This window comes from Mus caroli, unplaced genomic scaffold (genome assembly GCF_978045245.1).
Source record: "Mus caroli unplaced genomic scaffold, Mus_caroli_1 scaffold_1, whole genome shotgun sequence".
NCBI lineage: Eukaryota > Metazoa > Chordata > Mammalia > Rodentia > Muridae > Mus > Mus caroli.
Window position 1 is genome coordinate 107,784,962 of NW_028227256.1, and position 17,823 is coordinate 107,802,784.

Below are 17,823 nucleotides of genomic sequence, written 5' to 3' on the forward strand. Positions count from 1 at the left end.
ATATTATTCAGGGCATACCACTTGGCACTTGACAACTTGACAACTAATGCTGTGCTGTGCTCAGGGGAAGGCAATTTCTTCAGCTTCTAGATTGCCACAGTTGCTTATAATTCTTCATGTAGGGGTGTGGCTTCAGGGACTTTTCCCCATCCTCTTTTCATGCACACTTTTATTTATGGATTTACGGCTCTCTCTGTAAGAAAGAACCCATACCTCATATGCAAAAGTGGAAAACAAAACTAGATAGCTGATGGGCCTAGTAGGAAACCTGAGATTAGTATCCTGCCAAAGGAACACATCAGAAATGTTAGATCAATTGAAATCACAGAAATTATGGCAAACATATAGGATAAATTCAGTAGAAGGTCCCATCACTGAGAGGGCTAACCCATAACCAAAAAGCCATTTGTAACTGAAATCTAATGACAAAGTAAAATTCAATTTTTCTTGATGGAATTTCACTGGGAATATCAACTACACTTCAAGTAAGGCCTCATGCCCTGTATTAGGTGGTTTACACAAAATTGATTCCATAGTATTTTTAATTTTTTAATGGAATTTGGTTACATTATTTTTATCTCCCTGTTCTGGCTATTTGATTTGATTTTTCTTAAAATTCATTCCTTTTTTGGTTTGTTTGTTTGTTTGTTTGTTTGTTTTAGAGAGTTAAAGAACATTCAAGACAAGAAAAATAAACTCTAAAGTAAATTTTATTTATTTATTTGTTTGTTTGTTTGTTTGTTTGTTTGTTTATTTATGGTTTTTCTAGACAGGGTTTCTCTGTATAGCGCTGGCTGTCCTGGAACTCACTCTGTAGACAGGCTGGCCTCGAACTCAGAAATCCGCCTGCCTCTGCCTTCTGAGTGCTGGGATTAAAGGTGTGTGCCACCACGCCCGGCCAAAATTTAATAAAACCAATGAAAATAATAATGTTTATAAAATTTTGTTTTAAGTTCACATCATTTCTGGTGCATTTTCATTGGGTGCAGTATTATTTATGCTTGCCACAATTCTAAGAAATTAATGTACCTCCCCTGAGTAGTAATGACAAAATATGTTGGAGTTTATTACATTTATTTATTTATTTATTTATTTATTTATTTATTTTAGTTAAAAGTAATATGATGGATGTGGTAAATATGTCAATACTTCAGGTGTTTTAAAAATTAAGAAATCATATAGCTAAATTATTGAATTTCTGTGTTTGTATACACTGCTCATGAGAGAATCTTTTGGTGTTCTTGGCCATTTTTTTTTTTTTTTTGGTCCAGCTTCTTCTATTGAGTTAAGTGATTTTAAGCATACACTAAAGGTTAATCTAATCAAAATAATCTGATTATTGTACTTTATCTTCACTTACCCTAGCCACAGTGACAAATATGCTCTGTTGACACTAATAGCAACTATTGTGAAGCAGACTTTTCCTCACTGATTTTGTGGCACACATGCTACCATTGTTATTATATACTTGTGCACAAGGAGCATGCTAAATTTAAATGACTTGATTTAGCCATTAATTAAGAGTTGTATTTAAGTAAGAACAACTGAATATGTATACTCAGAGCTAGCAACTAAACAGTATCCTCACAGGAACTATTTATAATGAAGTTTGAGGGAGAAAAAAGGTAAATATATGTGCAGTACTTGACCATGACTTATTTTAATTGCAATATTTCCTGCCTTTTCTTTTTATATTGCCATAACACAGAGGCTGAGGATATGAGGAAATAAGATAACCAAGGATTAAAATAAACCATGCAATGTAACATGTTTAACTTGGACCTTAACATTTATATATGCATTTATAACATCCTAACAAAATTGAATATTCATTTAACATATTGCACTAAAAACTGAAATGTATATATTGAAATAAAGCATAAATAAAAGAAATTTCTCTGATTTTAACTTGTTTTTTTTTTTTTTCTTATTATGGGGTTTGGAAATCAATTCAGAGTCTCAAAAATAACAGGAAATAATCTCACATAATCAAGGCCCTCACCAGAAAAATGCTAAAAATATCGTAATTCCTGACATCAAATAATACTATAGGGGCATGTAGAAGGAGGTGCTGATTCCCTAATTGGTTCTTGATTGTTTCACTAAAAGAGGCGGAAGCCAATTGCTGGGTGAAAGGAAGAGGAGGAAGAGCAAAGTCAGGGGAAGAGGAGGGAGCTCTTCTGGCTTCCCAGAAGCTTCTAGGCATTGGAACTAGAAAGATACACAGCCTTACAAGGTCTTGTGGCCACCACAACCATTGGTCTCTGCCATCAGCGGATGGTTGAAATAGGCTAGCTGGTAAAGTTAGGGCAGGAGATTCTGGGCAGCATTTGTGTTATCTGGCAACTTCTAAATTAATAAAGCTCTCTCGAGTTTCTTCCACAGAGCTAAGATGGACAGGAGAAAAAGAGCAGACAGCAAAGTTGATGGCTACTTGGCAAAGCTAGCAGGGAGGAACGGAACTGGTAAATTGGGACTGAGGCTGGTGGATCTAAACTGGGAGAGGTCGGAGTGCAGGCAATGCTTGGGGATAGGGTAGCATGTTTTTTGTTTATTTGTTTTTTGTTTTGTTTTGTTTTAAATTACATGCAACACCGACATTACAGTAATATGGAGATAGTAGCAAAAAAAAAAAAAAAAAAAAAAAAAAGAGACCAAATGGCATACAGGCCAAGGAAGTAGTAAACCCAGAAACGAGCTTAAATAGTTTTGCAATGCCCTTAAAAATAAGACAAATACATAAATTATTTTAAAAGTCAGCATCTTTGGCATAAAGTTCTTAGAAATCTGTAGAATATTGTAGAAAATGAAAATAGAAACCTTTACAAAAACAAACACATTACATCACTGTTAATGTAAAATCTAACAGTTTAAAATTCCTCACCAAAATAATGGAAACATTTAAAGATATAGACATTGTCCGACTCTTTACTAGATTAATGTAGCTGAGGAAGAAACAACAAATGCAAACAATGGAAACCATCCAGTCACAAAGCTTCTGCAATACAAACATGATAGTAAAATGCCAGCTTTTAGAATCACAGAAAATGTTTTCCAGGTGTCTATATGAAAATTAAATCATAAATAGAATAAACTAAATTAAAGATTGAATGATAAGGTAACAAATTAAAATATGATACACTTCTTAAACCTAGAAATACAAATGACCAGTAAGCAACTGAAAATTCAAAAATGTACAATACTCTTAGCCATTGAGTAAATGAAAGTAAAATTCTCAATGAATCTTTTTTGCAACTAACTTAGGGTTTTATTAAAATTGATAGGCTAATCAAAATTAAAGTGGATGAATTATATTTGTCTCTTAAATTTTGTATTTTCTAAATTTTGATTTTTAAAAATTTCTTGTGTTTATTATCCTTTTTCTAATATATAATTTGACGGGTGTGTGTGTGTGTGTGTGTGTTTGTGTCTTTGCACATATTTCCAGGCAAATATGTATCTACTTGTCCTACTTTATATTTGTCTTTGTTAGAGACCTACTATTATTTAATTACTCAGGACTTTAATTTTTGACAATAATTTTAAATAAAATAGAAAGTTTAATATTCACAAATTATGAAAAGTAGAAATGAATAAAAATTTATCTGACTTTGATAATTGTTAACTTCACAAAGCAATGATATTAATATGTGAGAAGTTTCCTTCCTGAAAATTATCAAAAAATAGATTTTTATAATTTACAGTTATGTATAAAGAAATGAATCTCTTATAATTTGAAGGAATACAATTTCATTATCCATTGTACATAATTCTACAAAGAAAATTCAAGAGAAAATTTAAATTTAAAAAGTCTTATCTATTGTTAAAGAAATATATTTATAATCTAATATTTGAAAAAAATTATCAATTTCTGCTAGGAAAATAGAAGTTTTCATGTATACTTGTTTTAGGAAACGTCCAAAACTTGTACTGACTTCAATTATCTCTAGATTGCTTTTCTTTTTGAAATACCAACTAGCCAAAATTTTTCAACTACTTGTTGAATCTATCTAGTAAATTCTAATGATTTGTATATTTCAATCTACCCAGGATCCTCACAGTCTTACCTTGTCAGGTTTAAATCTTAGGACTCCAGAAACTGAGTCTGCAGCTTCTTAACAGTTACATGAGAAAAGCAGTAGAAGAGCTGATTTGCTTTTACAGGCTTCTCAGCAGAATCTCCGTGGATTACTGTGCTCTGATTAAGGGATGCTGGGCTTTTAGTAGCACAACACGTCAGTATGTCAGTGCTTACTCAATGCTATTTTCGGTTCTCCAAGTAAAATCATGAACACTGAGCCTTTTGTTCAAAGACCATAAGGGCATTCTGATGTCCGTTCTTAGTCTGAGGTTAAAATGGAGACAGCTAAACAACTTGTACGATCCAACTTTCTTCTCTCTCTCTCTCTCTCTCTCTCTCTCTCTCTCTCTCTCTCTCTCTCTCTCTCTCTCTCTCTCTCTCTCTCTCTCTCTCCTTCTCTTTCTTCCTACCCATCTTATTTTTCGTGTTTTTTATTTTTTCCTAACAACAAACAAAAGGAAGTACTCACTTGAGGTGAGAACAAGGCTACTTATGTAAGAGAGTTGTGCAAGTGGAGAGGACATGCCCCCTGCTTGGAGATTAGTCCAGCAAACAAATGATCAATTTAAAGCAGGGAAAAAAGTTACTGAAAGGAGAAAAGTCTTTCACTGTATGTGTAGTCCTTCTAGCTGCTTCTTAATTCTGGACTTTTATTCATGAATCAAATACATTACTAATGAGAAAACATCATCTAAATTATGTATTTTTTTATTTTCTTTGGCTTACTTATTAAAATTATATTCATTAATTAATTCATATAATTAAAATTATAAAACTTTTATTATAAAATCAGTGTGTTATTACATGTTACTTGTGCATATTATATTTCATTAAAATCACATTTGCATCAAAGAAGAGAAATGCTAAAATAATATAAGCATTGTTTAGAAAGTAAATAATTTCTATAAAATTATTCTGAAACTTGAATATGTAAATGGCAGTATACTTATGAGAAAACAGCCTTAAATTTCAGAAATAACAATTGAGACATGAAAACTTTGGGCTGCATGCACATCTTTTTTATCCAATCCATGAAAATACAGCAGTAGATGGAGTATATCAAAAATAGTAGCTTATTGGCGCCAGAAAGTATGTGCTATACAATTTATGCTTTCATATTTAAATATATAAAATTTAAATTTATTAATTTGGATCATACAAAATTATGTGCTTTTGTAACATGCAACAAAAGTAAAGCTCTGTGTACCTATGCACCATAGTTATTAAATATATTTATATATTTATTCATTATTCTGATTTTTTAGGATAAGTATAGCTGATGTATTGTAAACATTATTAAAAAGTCTACAGTCACAAACAATTAAATAATGACCTATTAATTCCTAAAGTTTAACTGAATACATTTCCAATGCATCAAATCTGAAATATTTCTATGCATTTATGCATACACACATGTAGATACTTTATTTTAATACATATTACTGAATGTGCATTAATTCCAGGGTTCCTTATTTTTACTGATTACATTTTTAAAAAGATCTTTGCTGAGACAGCACACTTAGGACTAAGGATTATCTTTTTTCATTCTTCCAAGGAATTTTCAATGTATGTTGACTATTTGAGTTTTGCCATGGTATAATAGAATAAAAAGGTCCATGTTGCTGAGCCTTTTCCAGCCAGGAACTGTGGTTTGTGAGTTCTGGGTGCCAGGTTTTCCTATCAATAATACTGTGATGGAAAGGACAATTGTTAAACAGATATCTTCTTTAGTCCCATCTAATAAGCAATCACTGAACTTACTGTAGACAATTTTAAATGCATATGCTTTTTGTGAGGAAATATTTTAAGCTGGTTAGCTCATATAATACAGTCATGAAACCACTTAACAGTGCCCCTCTACAATTTTTTTTAGACAGAATTTGTAGCTATGTTGTCCACAAGGATTCTCCTGAAGCCTTATTGTATTGCCAAAGTGTGAGACTCTAGAAAAATGCTTCTGGTTTTCTAAATACCCTAAACAAATCCAAAATAATCAAAATCACTAAACACACCTAAGATCAACTGTGATAGTTTAGGAGAAAAAGTTACAAATCTTCATATGAATTGTGTCCACAATTCTCTATATTCTCTATATTCTATTCAGACCATCCAAAAATATCACGTGAGATCTAGTATTGGCATCACCAGGCAGCATCATTATTATAAGTCTGTTCCATGCTCTTGTTCCCTGCTTAATATAAACTCCTATCCTCACATAACTATAAATACTATACTTCATCTCCTTCACAGTTAGAAAGTAAAATAACACTGGTAAACAGTTATATGACTAAGACGTGTAGCTTTTTCTTTCGAGCTGAGCTTTTGTAAATCAAAATCATTGGCATTAAAAAGTAATGATTTTGATATTCATTTAAAACGTCATTCAAAATTACTGAATCTTTTTCTTTTGGCTGTATCCCCCTGCTTCCTTGAGGAAGAGATGTGCTTCACTGAAGCTATAGGTGATAGCTACCCAGAAAATTTTTTATGAAATTGAAAATTATTATAAGGAAGATATACTCTCAGTTTATTCATGTGGGTTCCACACCTATAAAAAGTCCAAGACTTTCACACAAGGAATTCTTGAGTATAATGTAATAACCCATGACTCAGTCTTATTTTCCAAGTTTCTGTCTTTGTCTTTTTCTTTTTGATAACTTTGTTTCTTGTATTTTGTGGTTAGTGTTAGCTTGACCATTTCCCCAAATGCATAAATTTTGAGTTACCTGTCTGCTTATTCATGCATGCAACATACATCCCATTCCATTGCATGCATTGATAACAATTTAAGTAATTACCTAGGGCTGGTATTTTCACTTTAATTTCAGTGATTATTGCCATTTAATTTCTATCTTAGGGATTGTTCTCTCTCTCTCTCTCTCTCTCTCTCTCTCTCTCTCTCTCTCTCTCTCTCTCTCTCTCTCTCTCTCTCTCTCTCTCCCTCCCTCCCTCCCTCTCTCTCTGTCTAACTGCTTCCTGCAATGATATGTAAGTATATGCCAGAGAGCATATAACATTTACCCAACAGCCAGATACCCAGTCTTAGCAATTTTTTTTTTTATTCTTCTAATTGTTAGGGTCATGTTTTGTAACATTTTATTGCAAATATCAAATCTGGTATCACCTAGTTATAATACATTTTAATATAAACTTCAAAATTATATTTGTATATAGCTATTGTAAGGGTCCAAAAATCGCTAAAGACCCGAGACTCAGATAGTATGCAAAGCAGGGAGTGTTTAATCTGCAGAAACAACCACCATGCAAGAGTCAACCATTCTTTGAAATGGTGACCCTAGACAATGGCATGCAGACCTTCTTATAGGGAACTGGGGGAACTCTCTAGAAGGATTATGTAATCTAAAATATTATTGGTGCGTGCTAGGTGGGGTCACAGGTGATAAGTGGTCTACATTCCTATGTCATGAACGTTCAATCACATGATGAAATCGTCCAGCACAGGTGGCCCGTTCAGAGATAAGATATTTCACCACTTTTGTGGTTATCCCCAGCCTGATTTTTGGGAAAGAGTTTTTATTTATTCAATTATTGAAGAATTTTCTTTGTAACTTCAGAATGTTCAAAATAGGATTTAAGAGGATTCCACTAATATGGAGTAAGTGGAACAACTAAATCTCTTTATTAAGTTATCAGAAAATTAAAGGATTTCACTATGATATTTTCACACATATGATATCATTGCTCTAATTTAATTGCCCCTTCTAATTCAAGTCGTCATTGATCTGTCTCATTTCACTAGCATTCTTCCTTCCATAGATACCTTCTTCCTAGTTTCTTATTACAAGTAACTTCATTATTTTTGTTCTAAATCACACCAATTATGTTTTACATAATATTTGTTCTCTTCATGTATGAACCTCTATATAGAGTCAAGGAATACATAACACATAGTCGCATACCATCACATACAATCACTCACACACACACACACACACACACACAAACACACACACAAACATTGCTTGAATATTTAGCTTCAGATTCTGAACAATAGAGAAAATTTCTCGTTTTTTTTTTCTGAATCTTTCTTAATTCAGTTCACATAGAAATTAACTAATACATATTCTTTCTGTAAATGACATGATTTTTCTTTATTAGTGAATAAATTGCACTCTGCAAAAAATATATAAATATTCATATATGTTTGCATATTCAATTATTAATAAGGATTTAAGCTGGTTGTGTTTCTTGGTTTTATATTAGAACAAGAAACAGATTTTAAACAAAAATTTCAATACAAATTTTAAGCCACAAGTAACAACAGAGAATCTTTTTAGCTGGGTTGTTTGAGAAATACATCTTTAATTCATTTGAGAAAACTCCCCATTGGTGTCTATATTGGAAAGAGATTTCTTTAACTCACACATTTTTATCAACACCTCTGTGTCTTGCTATCGATTCTATTGAGGTGAGATGGAGTCTCAAAGCAGATTTACTCTGTATTTTCCTATTGCTAAAGATGTTGCCAATTTTTCAAATATTTTGTGGCTCTTTTTATTTCTTCTTTAGTGAACTATCTATTAGTGTAGTATATTTATTGATAAAAAGATTTGCTTGCATTCATGTGTGCTTTTTTGAGATTATTTTATATTTTAGATATTAACTCTTGCATGAGGTATAGATTGAAAAATATTTTCTTTTGTTCTTTAGGTTGTATTTTAACTCTGCTTATAATTTCCTTTGTAGTTAAGTTCCTTTTAAGCTTCATTTTAATATTTTTGTCATTTCAAAGGATTATTAAGTGTAGTATTAGAGTAGTGATCTGAAAGTCCTTGCCCATGACTGTATCTACAGATTTATCCCATTCTGATTTATCTAGCACTCTCAAGATTAGGTCTTACATTGATGTTTTTGATCCCTTTGAATTTTGTATAGGGTCAGAAATATGATTCTATTTTCCACTCACTTATACATATAGAGAATCTCTTTAACCAGAAACATTTGTTGAAGTGGTAGTATTTTGTAAATATATTTTCCATATATTTTTCATATTGTCAAAAATTAGGGACTTGAAGAAGCGCTGTCTGAAATATGCTAGCTTTGTAAATGTGAGTACATTTCTCTTGAAGCCATTAAAAAATAAAACTAGGCATGATGGCCTGATTTATAAATGAAGTGCTGGGGAGTTAGAACCAATATGTCTCGAAGGCTTTCTGTCCAGGTAGCATAGCACAAGTGTTTAATTTAAGACCAAATGAAAGACCATGTCTCAAGAGCATAGTAAAACAAACAAAAGCCAAGTACATATCACTAAGGCTAGAAATCAAGGTTTCTCTTTGTCCTACACTCTCTCTCTCTCTCTCTCACACACACACACACACACACAGTCACACACACACACAGACACACACAGACACAGACACAGACACAGACACAGACACACACACACACACACACACACACACACACACAATATACACACTCCTGAGGTAGATATAACTGTGACTTGGTATTATTGGGAGTCTTCATATCCATTTGCCTCCATGTCTGTTTTTGCACCAAATGCAGGTTTTTGTGTGTTTGTTTGTCTGCTTTTTGTTTGTTTTCACTGAAGCTCTATGATATAATCTGAAATCAGGTATTTTGAGGCTTCCATTATTTCTTATAGTAAAATCTTTGGATGGTTATTCAGAGTCTTTTCTACTTCTGTAGGCATTTGGGGAAGATTTTTACCTTGTACTGTGGAGAATTTCATTCACATTTATGTGGGATCTTCTTGAGTCTATAGAATGCTTTCAGTGATAAACCCATTTTTGCAGAAGTCTATGTGAATGAGACATCCTTCCATCTCCTGATGTTTTTCTCATTATCTTAAAACTTCGGTGGAGGGCTGGAGAGATGACTCAGTGATTAAGAGCACTGGCTGCTCTTCCAAAGGTCCAGAATTCAAATCCAAGCAACCACATGGTAGCTCACAACCATCTGTAATGAAATCTGATGCCCTCTTCTGGGGTGTCTGAAGACAGCTACAGTGTACTTACATATAATAAATTAATACATCTTTAAAAGAAAAAAAAGCTTAAAAAAACTTCAGTGGAGGTCTTTATCTTCCTTGGTTAGCCCCAAAAGAAAAGAACTCATAAACTTGTACTCATGTGTTTGTGAACTAAAATAATATAGTTAAACAATTGAAATATCAAAATATAACAACTGTAAAACATAAGGTAAAGAGTGAAAAACTAAAGAAATTAGAAATTCTTTTCTAATTTTATGAATATGGGTTTGTAGAACATGGTGGGAACACTGCTGTCTTGAACAATTTAAAAAAGATCAATAATTTAAAAAAGCTTTGCCTGGCTAGGGCATCATTTTGCCAGAAATACTACCTTCTGCTATATATTAGTCTGTGACTCAGTGCTGACCAGCTCTGGTTTCCTCTCTAGTATGTTTTAGTCACAGTTTCTGTGAGGTAGCTTTCCCTGTCTTGACATGAGAACAGTCAAAACTGTGAGACTATGTTGGTGTCACATGGATTTGACAACACCAACATTAAAATAGAACAGTGTTGGACTTGATGCCTGCTTAAAAGTGTGATGAGGGAGTATAATGCTCTCTATGGACTTTTCTTAACTAGGTGTATCTAAGAATACATATTTTATAGATAGCAACATCATGATATTATGCAAAGAAGTCAATTCAAAGAGTATGTAATATCTACATATTCCAGAATATTGTGAATAGGAAAGAAATGAAAACTTTGCTAAGAATGTCAGAAAGATTTAAATATTTTCCCCAGGGGGTCTCAATTAACCTGGACCCCTGATATCTGTCAAAAACTGGACCACAAACCAGGAAGCATACACCAGCTGATAAGAGGCTCCCAACATATATAGAATAGAAAATTACAGAGTCAGAGGAGATGCACCCAACCCTCAGGAGACTGGAGGCCCCAGAAAGTTTAGAGGTCTGGTTGGGTAGGGGGTGGGGGGTAGTGACATCCTTGTGGAGACTGGGGAGTGGGGAGGGGGTATGGAATGCTGAACACTTGGAGGGTGGACAGGTGGGGGCAGGGACAAAATCTGGAGTGAAGAAAGAAAGAAGGAAAGAAAGAAAGAAAGAAAGAAAGAAAGAAAGAAAGAAAGAAAGAAAGAAAGAAAGAAAGAAAGAAAGAAAGAAAGAAAGAAAGGGAGAAAGAAAGAAAGAAAGGAAGAAAGACACAAAAAGGAGAAAATTCTAACCTTCATTATGTAAGGATACAGAACCATGATAAAAAACACAAAAGAGTTAGGAAAATTCCTGTAACACAAATAATGTTACATTACTGCACTGAATATTCTAGGAAATATTGCTTTGTTGCCTTCATAGGCATTTAAGAAATCTATACTAATATGATTTGCCAGAATATTGAGAGAGGTGTTTGATGCATTAAAATCCAGAATACTCTGATTATCTAACTTGGCAAAAAAGTAAAATGCTACAATTCACCAGCATCTTTAAATACAATCTTTTAAAAAATTATAACTAAGGGGTATATATTTAATGACAAACTAGACACAAGCATGTCTACTGAGTTCTGGTACTATTTTGGTGGTCAAGTTCCAATCTGTTCCTTGAAAATAGGCCTTTTGGACTAATATCCACTTATCAGTGAGTACATATTGTGTGAGTTCTTTGTGATTGGGTTACCTCACTCAGGATGATACCCTCCAGGTCCATCCATTTGCCTAGGAATTTCATAAATTCATTCTTTTTAATAGCTGAGTAGTACTCCATTGTGTAAATGTACCACATTTTCTGTGTCCATTCCTCTGTTGAGGGGCATCTGGGTTCTTTCCAGCTTCTGGCTATTATAAATAAGGCTGCAATGAACATAATAGAGCATGTGTCCTTCTTACCTGTTGGGACATCTTCTGGATATATGCCCAGGAGAGGTATTGCGGGATCCTACAGTAGTACTATGTCCAATTTTCTGAGGAGCTGCCAGACTGATTTCCAGAGTGGGTGTACAAGCTTGCAATTCCACCAACAATGGAGGAGTGTTCCTCTTTCTCCACCTCCTCTCCAGCATGTGCTGTCACTTGAATTTTTTATCTTAGCCGTTCTGACTGGTGTGAGATGTAATCTCAGGGTTGTTTTGATTTGCATTTCCCTGATGATTAAGGATGCTGAACATTTTTTCAGGTGTTTCTCAGCCATTCGGTATTCCTCAGGTGAGAATTCTTTGTTCAGCTCTGAGCCCCATTTTTTAATGGGGTTATTTGATTTTCTGGAGTCCACCTTCTTGAGTTCTTTATATATATATATATATATATTGGATATTAGTCCGCAATCTGATTTAGGATAGGTAAAGATCCTTTCCCAATCTGTTAGTGGTCTTTTTGTCTTATTGACGGTGTCTTTTGCCTTGCAGAACCTTTGCAATTTTATGAGGTCCCATTTGTCAATTCTCGATCTTACAGCACAAGCCATTGCTGTTCTATTCAGGAATTTTTCCCCTGTGCCCATATCTTCGAGGATTTTCCCTACTTTCTCCTCTATAAGTTTCAGTGTCTCTGTTTTTATGTGGAGTTCCTTAATCCACTTATATTTGACCTTAGTACAAGGAGATAGGAATGGATCAATTCACATTCTTCTACATGATAACCACCAGTTGTGCCAGCACCATTTGTTGAAAAGGTTGTCTTTTTTCCACTGGATGATTTTTGCTCCCTTGTAAAGATCAAGTGACCATAGGTGTGTGGGTAAATTCCTGGGTCTTCAATTCTATTCCATTGGTCTACTTGTCTGTCACTATACCAGTACCATGCAGTGGATATTAGCCCAGAATCTTAAAATACCCAAGGTATAAGATACAATTTGCTAAACACATGAAACTCAAAAAGAACGAAGACCAAACTGTCGACATTTTGACCCTTCTTAGAATTGGGAACAAAACACCCATGGAAGGAGTTACAGAGACAAAGTTTTGATCTGAGACAAAAGGATGGACCATCTAGAGACTGCCATATCCGGGGATCCATCCCATAATCAGCTTCCAGACACTGACACCATTGCATACACTAGCAAGATTTTGCTGAAAGGACCCAGATATAGCTGTCTCTTGTGAGACTATGCCGAGGCCAAGAAAACACAGAAGTGGATGCTCACAGTCAGCTATTGGATGGATCACAGGGCTCCCAATGGTAGAGCTAGAGAAAGTACCCAGGGAGCTAAAGGGATGTGCAACCCTATAGATGGAACAATAATATGAACTACCCAGTAACCCCCGGAGCTCTTGTCTCTAGCTGCATATGTATCAGAAGATGGCTTAGTAGGCCATCAGTGGAAAGAGAGGCCCATTGGTCTTGCAAACTTTATATGCCTCAGTTCAAGGGAACGCCAGGGCCAAAAAGTAGGAGTGAGTGGGTGGGGGAGTGGGTGGGGGAGCATGTGGAGGACTTTTGGGATAGCATTGGAAATGTAAATGAAATAAATATAATAATAAAATAATAATAATAAAAAAGGGGAAAAAAAGAAAATAGGCCTTTTAGCAAAGTACCATCTGCTTGAATTCCTTTATAAACAGCCATAATTCCTTCATCAATTATATGTGGTCACACTCTCATAAATGGCTATTAAGATGATATAATTTAAGATCTATTTTACCAGATAGGTAAGATCCATTTTTAAGTGTATTAATTACATAATGTCACTATAGCAGGAATCTTTTGGCTATCAAACTGATAACAAAAACCAAGCATAATAAAATGTTTTTAAATGTTTGAAATGATATACAGAAATAAGAAGTTAAAGTAGGGTAAGCATCACAGATTGAGGGGCTTCATTGAGGGTCCACCCTCAATTCCATTCTTTCTTCTCTTAAAATCAAGCATTTTATTTCAAAATTCCAAATATTTTTTTATTACTATCTTGTTGAATTAAGGTGTTACTTGTCTATACAGTAAAAAGTTCTATCAGGAGAAATGCAATACTCAAATACCTTAATCTACTCTTGCACCTGGAATTAAGAGCTATGTGGGGAAAGCACACATGGTTCTTCTCCAAAGCTGCATGTAGTTGTTGACACTAGACTGTAATTCACAATGCATATGCATACTCATAAGACAATTATTAAAAGAATGAAAATAACAGTAACTTCTCTCTATGTATTATCTTTTTATGAACTTATTTTCTAGTAGTTAAGATTTCTATATTGTCTTTTTCATTTTTAAGGTCTGAACATGAATTATAATAGCAAATTAAATTTGAATTAACTGTATGATTAAAAACTCCAAATAATGTACAATTCACACAATGTTCATTGTCAAACTCAGAAAAAATGATTCATAGTAAAAAATGATAACTATAGTATTTTTTGAAATTTAAGGTATACATTTTGATAATAGATATTTTTCTAGGAGTTTTTTAAAGACATATTTCAGAAGTGCAGATAAATTTTCATACCTAATTTTTCTTTTGAAAGAAGTTCTCAAATAGTTAAGGCTGTCCTCAAATATCTTTGATTTTTTTAAGGTGTCTTATTCCTTTGAGAATGCCACACTGTGTATTTTGTCATATTTACCTGCTTCTCCAAATTTTTCCATATCTACCTTCCCCACCATCTAACTTCCTGTCTTTTCCCTTTTTAATCAATGAAGACCAGAGCCAGCACTCAAAGAAAGCACAATTTTTTAGCAGCTATCTCTTGCCAATAGTTCCTCAGGGATGGGTGGAACTTTATAATCATCCTTGTTCCATGGTAGAATTTGATGTGACTTTAGTTTGCACAAGTCTTGTGAACATTGTTACAACTACTATGAATTCACACATGTCACCTTGTGTCCAAAAAGCAATGTTTCCTTGTAGTTCTCCACTGCCTCTGGCTCCTTTGAGCAGTCTTACAGAATCATTGCTGAATCTTGGGAGGAAGGGTATTGCATAGATATCCCATTTTAGGCTGGACATTTCATAATTTCTTATTTTCTGTGCCTCTACTAGTTGCTGGTCTCTCTGTTAATGATCTACCAGCTACTATAAATGGAAGTTTCTTTGATGAAGAATTAGAAGTGTATTAGTCTCTGGGAATAATGACAAATTATTAGTATTCATTTAATACTATGTCTATTTATCAGGCATACATCAGTAGACTATAAATACTTTTAAAGATTTATTTTATCATATGTATCTTTGAGTCTACAAAGATATAAATTTAGAGCCGGGCGTGGTGGCGCACGCCTTTAATCCCAGCACTCGGGAGGCAGAGGCAGGCGGATTTCTGAGTTCGAGGCCAGCTTGGTCTACAACGTGAGTTCCAGGACAGCCAGAGCTACACAGAGAAACCCTGTCTCGAAAAACCACAAAAAAAAAAAAAAAGATATAAATTTAGGTGTATGCATAAGCCAGGAAAGTGTGTCAAATCCCCTGGAGGTGCAATTACAGGTAATTGTTAACTAACAGCATGGGTGCTAGGAAAAGAACTATAGTCATTTATAAGAGCAGCAAGTCATCGTATTTACTAAATCATATTTCCAAGGCCCATCATTGAACTTTTGATCTTCCTGCCTCTACTAGCTTGTTGGGAATACAGGTTTGCATCACCATACTCTGCTTTCATGTGGTTCTTGGGATGGTTCCTAAAGCTTTTGTATTTGCTAGGAGAACAGTCTACCAACTGGACTATAGTACTAATAGTTCTTCTAAAGTCTTACTTTTCAGTATCTTGGACATTTAATATTAAAGAGTTAAAAAACTAAATGATACATGATTTTATCATATAAAAACACTTAACATTTTAATCAAACAATATAGTGAATATAAAAGTATTTAGAAATATCATGACCCTTATTCTTAAAATAAATAAAATAAGAGCTTATTTATAAAATTTATCTTATTTTATTATAAAATAAATGTTTATATATTCTGTTAAAAATACATACATGTTTACATCCTATCCCTTCCTTACTCACTGATCCCCTCAATCATATCTCCATACAAACTTCTTATCCAGGTTTATACTTTATTTCACCACTAGCACTGTAAGCATTGTTATCATTGTCATAATCATCATTATTAATGTGTCAACTAATTAAATGTCATGTAATTAATTCTACTCATATGTACATGGGTGTGAGGTCATCCTCTGTGTTTTGGGACAGTTGTCTGTCACTAACCCTCTAGAACCAAATAAGTTTTCTTTACTCAAAGCTTTTATAGTTAAGAGTTCCTCCTTGAAGGACTCTCCACAGTCAATGCTCAAGATTTTAACTGGATTGATATTGTGCAGGTTCTACATAGGAAACCATAGCTGTCGTGATATAATTGGTATAAAAGTGATGTCAAGTCCAGAAAGAGCATTTCACAGCAATCTTCCTTGTCCCTGACTTTTTCAATTTTTCTTCACCCTGTTCCATGAGGTTGGGTTGATATAAAAGTTTGGGGAGTGGTAAGAAAATTAAAAAAAATGATTTGACTTAAGAAAAATGATTAGACTTTAGCATCTGTTATCCAGACTCTGTATATTTACAAGGCTCAGGACTTGGCTGAAGATCAGACTAGATCTGTTTCAAAGGTTGGATGAATGGAGTCTTTTGGGAAATAGCAGTTATTCCTGAAACTATTTTGGGAGGCACTTAACATGGAGAGCAAGTCATTTCTGCATCCCCACAGATAAAATTTGTCAGAACTGTACATTCTGTAATATATGAATCTTACAAGCAAAGTTTTAGTACTAGTAAGATATTTACAGATATTATGCAAGGTGCACAGATCAGCTGAGGATGATTTTTTTTTTTTTGCTCCTTGTTTGAGCAGGTGAAAGAACTAGCCTTTTAGGAGTTAATTTGATCAATAATCAATTGTGATAAATCTTCGTGCATATCATATGAAGGATGGCATTTTGAATCTTAAGGATTCCATAACCAACAAGATTATTGTCTAATTTTTAATGAAGTTTTCACTAGAAATATTTTTATTTCTAAGCCATTATTGGGTTATTCCAATGTGGAGGAATCAGCAATTCAAGTTACCTGTCCCTTCTGATATTCTCATTTTTTTTTTCTTTTCTCTAGCCAAGATCTTCAGGGGGTCTGCATCTGTCATCTCTGATCCATATAATTCTAGGAGGGATCCAAAGCCTTTTCTTCTTTCCTATTTACACAAATACAAAATCACTCTGCCAAAATAGTCTGTCCTTGGTCCAGTTACCTGAAATCATCAAAGATGTGGATTGATTCATTTTAGTAGCTTGACCTCTTGCCCGGGGATTTTTTTAATATCTATAGCCACCAAACTTATAACCAGATACATTTTGATAATTGAAACCATTCAAATCCATTAAAGCAATCTAAACAAATATTATTATCAGTTGAGACCGTGTCTCTTAACTGTCTCCAGCCTAAGTTTGTGCTATCTGTCTGAAATAAGGTTATTCTCCTATCTCCTTCTCTTGTCCTGCAATTTAAGATCTAAAGCCTCGGTTTATTTACTCATCTATGTGTACTTAAATTCTCCCTTCTATGGAGATTAATATCCTTTCCTATTTCACTTCCTATCCTTTCCTGTGTATTTAACTTCTAACAAATTCCATTCTACTTACCATTTAAGCCTATTTCCAGGCTCTCAGTTTGTCATATCAGGCTAAGCAATCCCAGAATTCCTGAGTACACCAGGTTCAAAGAAGACAACTGCTATCTACCACAAACTGTTCCAAATTTCTTTTAAAGCATTCTCATTTATTCTATTCTATTCATTTTATTCTCCATGTCTTTGTTTTCTATATTTAAGAACAAAGACCTAGATTTCTT

The 17,823-nt window shown here is 33.9% G+C and overlaps 1 protein-coding gene across 8 annotated transcripts in view; it reads right to left on the reverse strand.

Moving 5' to 3' along the window:
• The window catches only part of Cdh19 (cadherin 19), a 79,670-nt gene extending 75,352 nt beyond the window's left edge, over positions 1-4,318 (reverse strand). For 6 of the 8 annotated variants that reach the window (XM_029478031.2, XM_029477997.2, XM_029477979.2 and 3 more), the window contains exon 1: positions 4,068-4,318. The gene's annotated coding sequence lies outside the window, so the exon portion shown is untranslated. The remainder of the gene's footprint in view (positions 1-4,067) is intronic. The other 2 variants (XM_029478111.2, XM_029478083.2) reach the window with 1 other exon arrangement.
• Between the last annotated feature and the right edge of the window lie 13,505 nt (positions 4,319-17,823).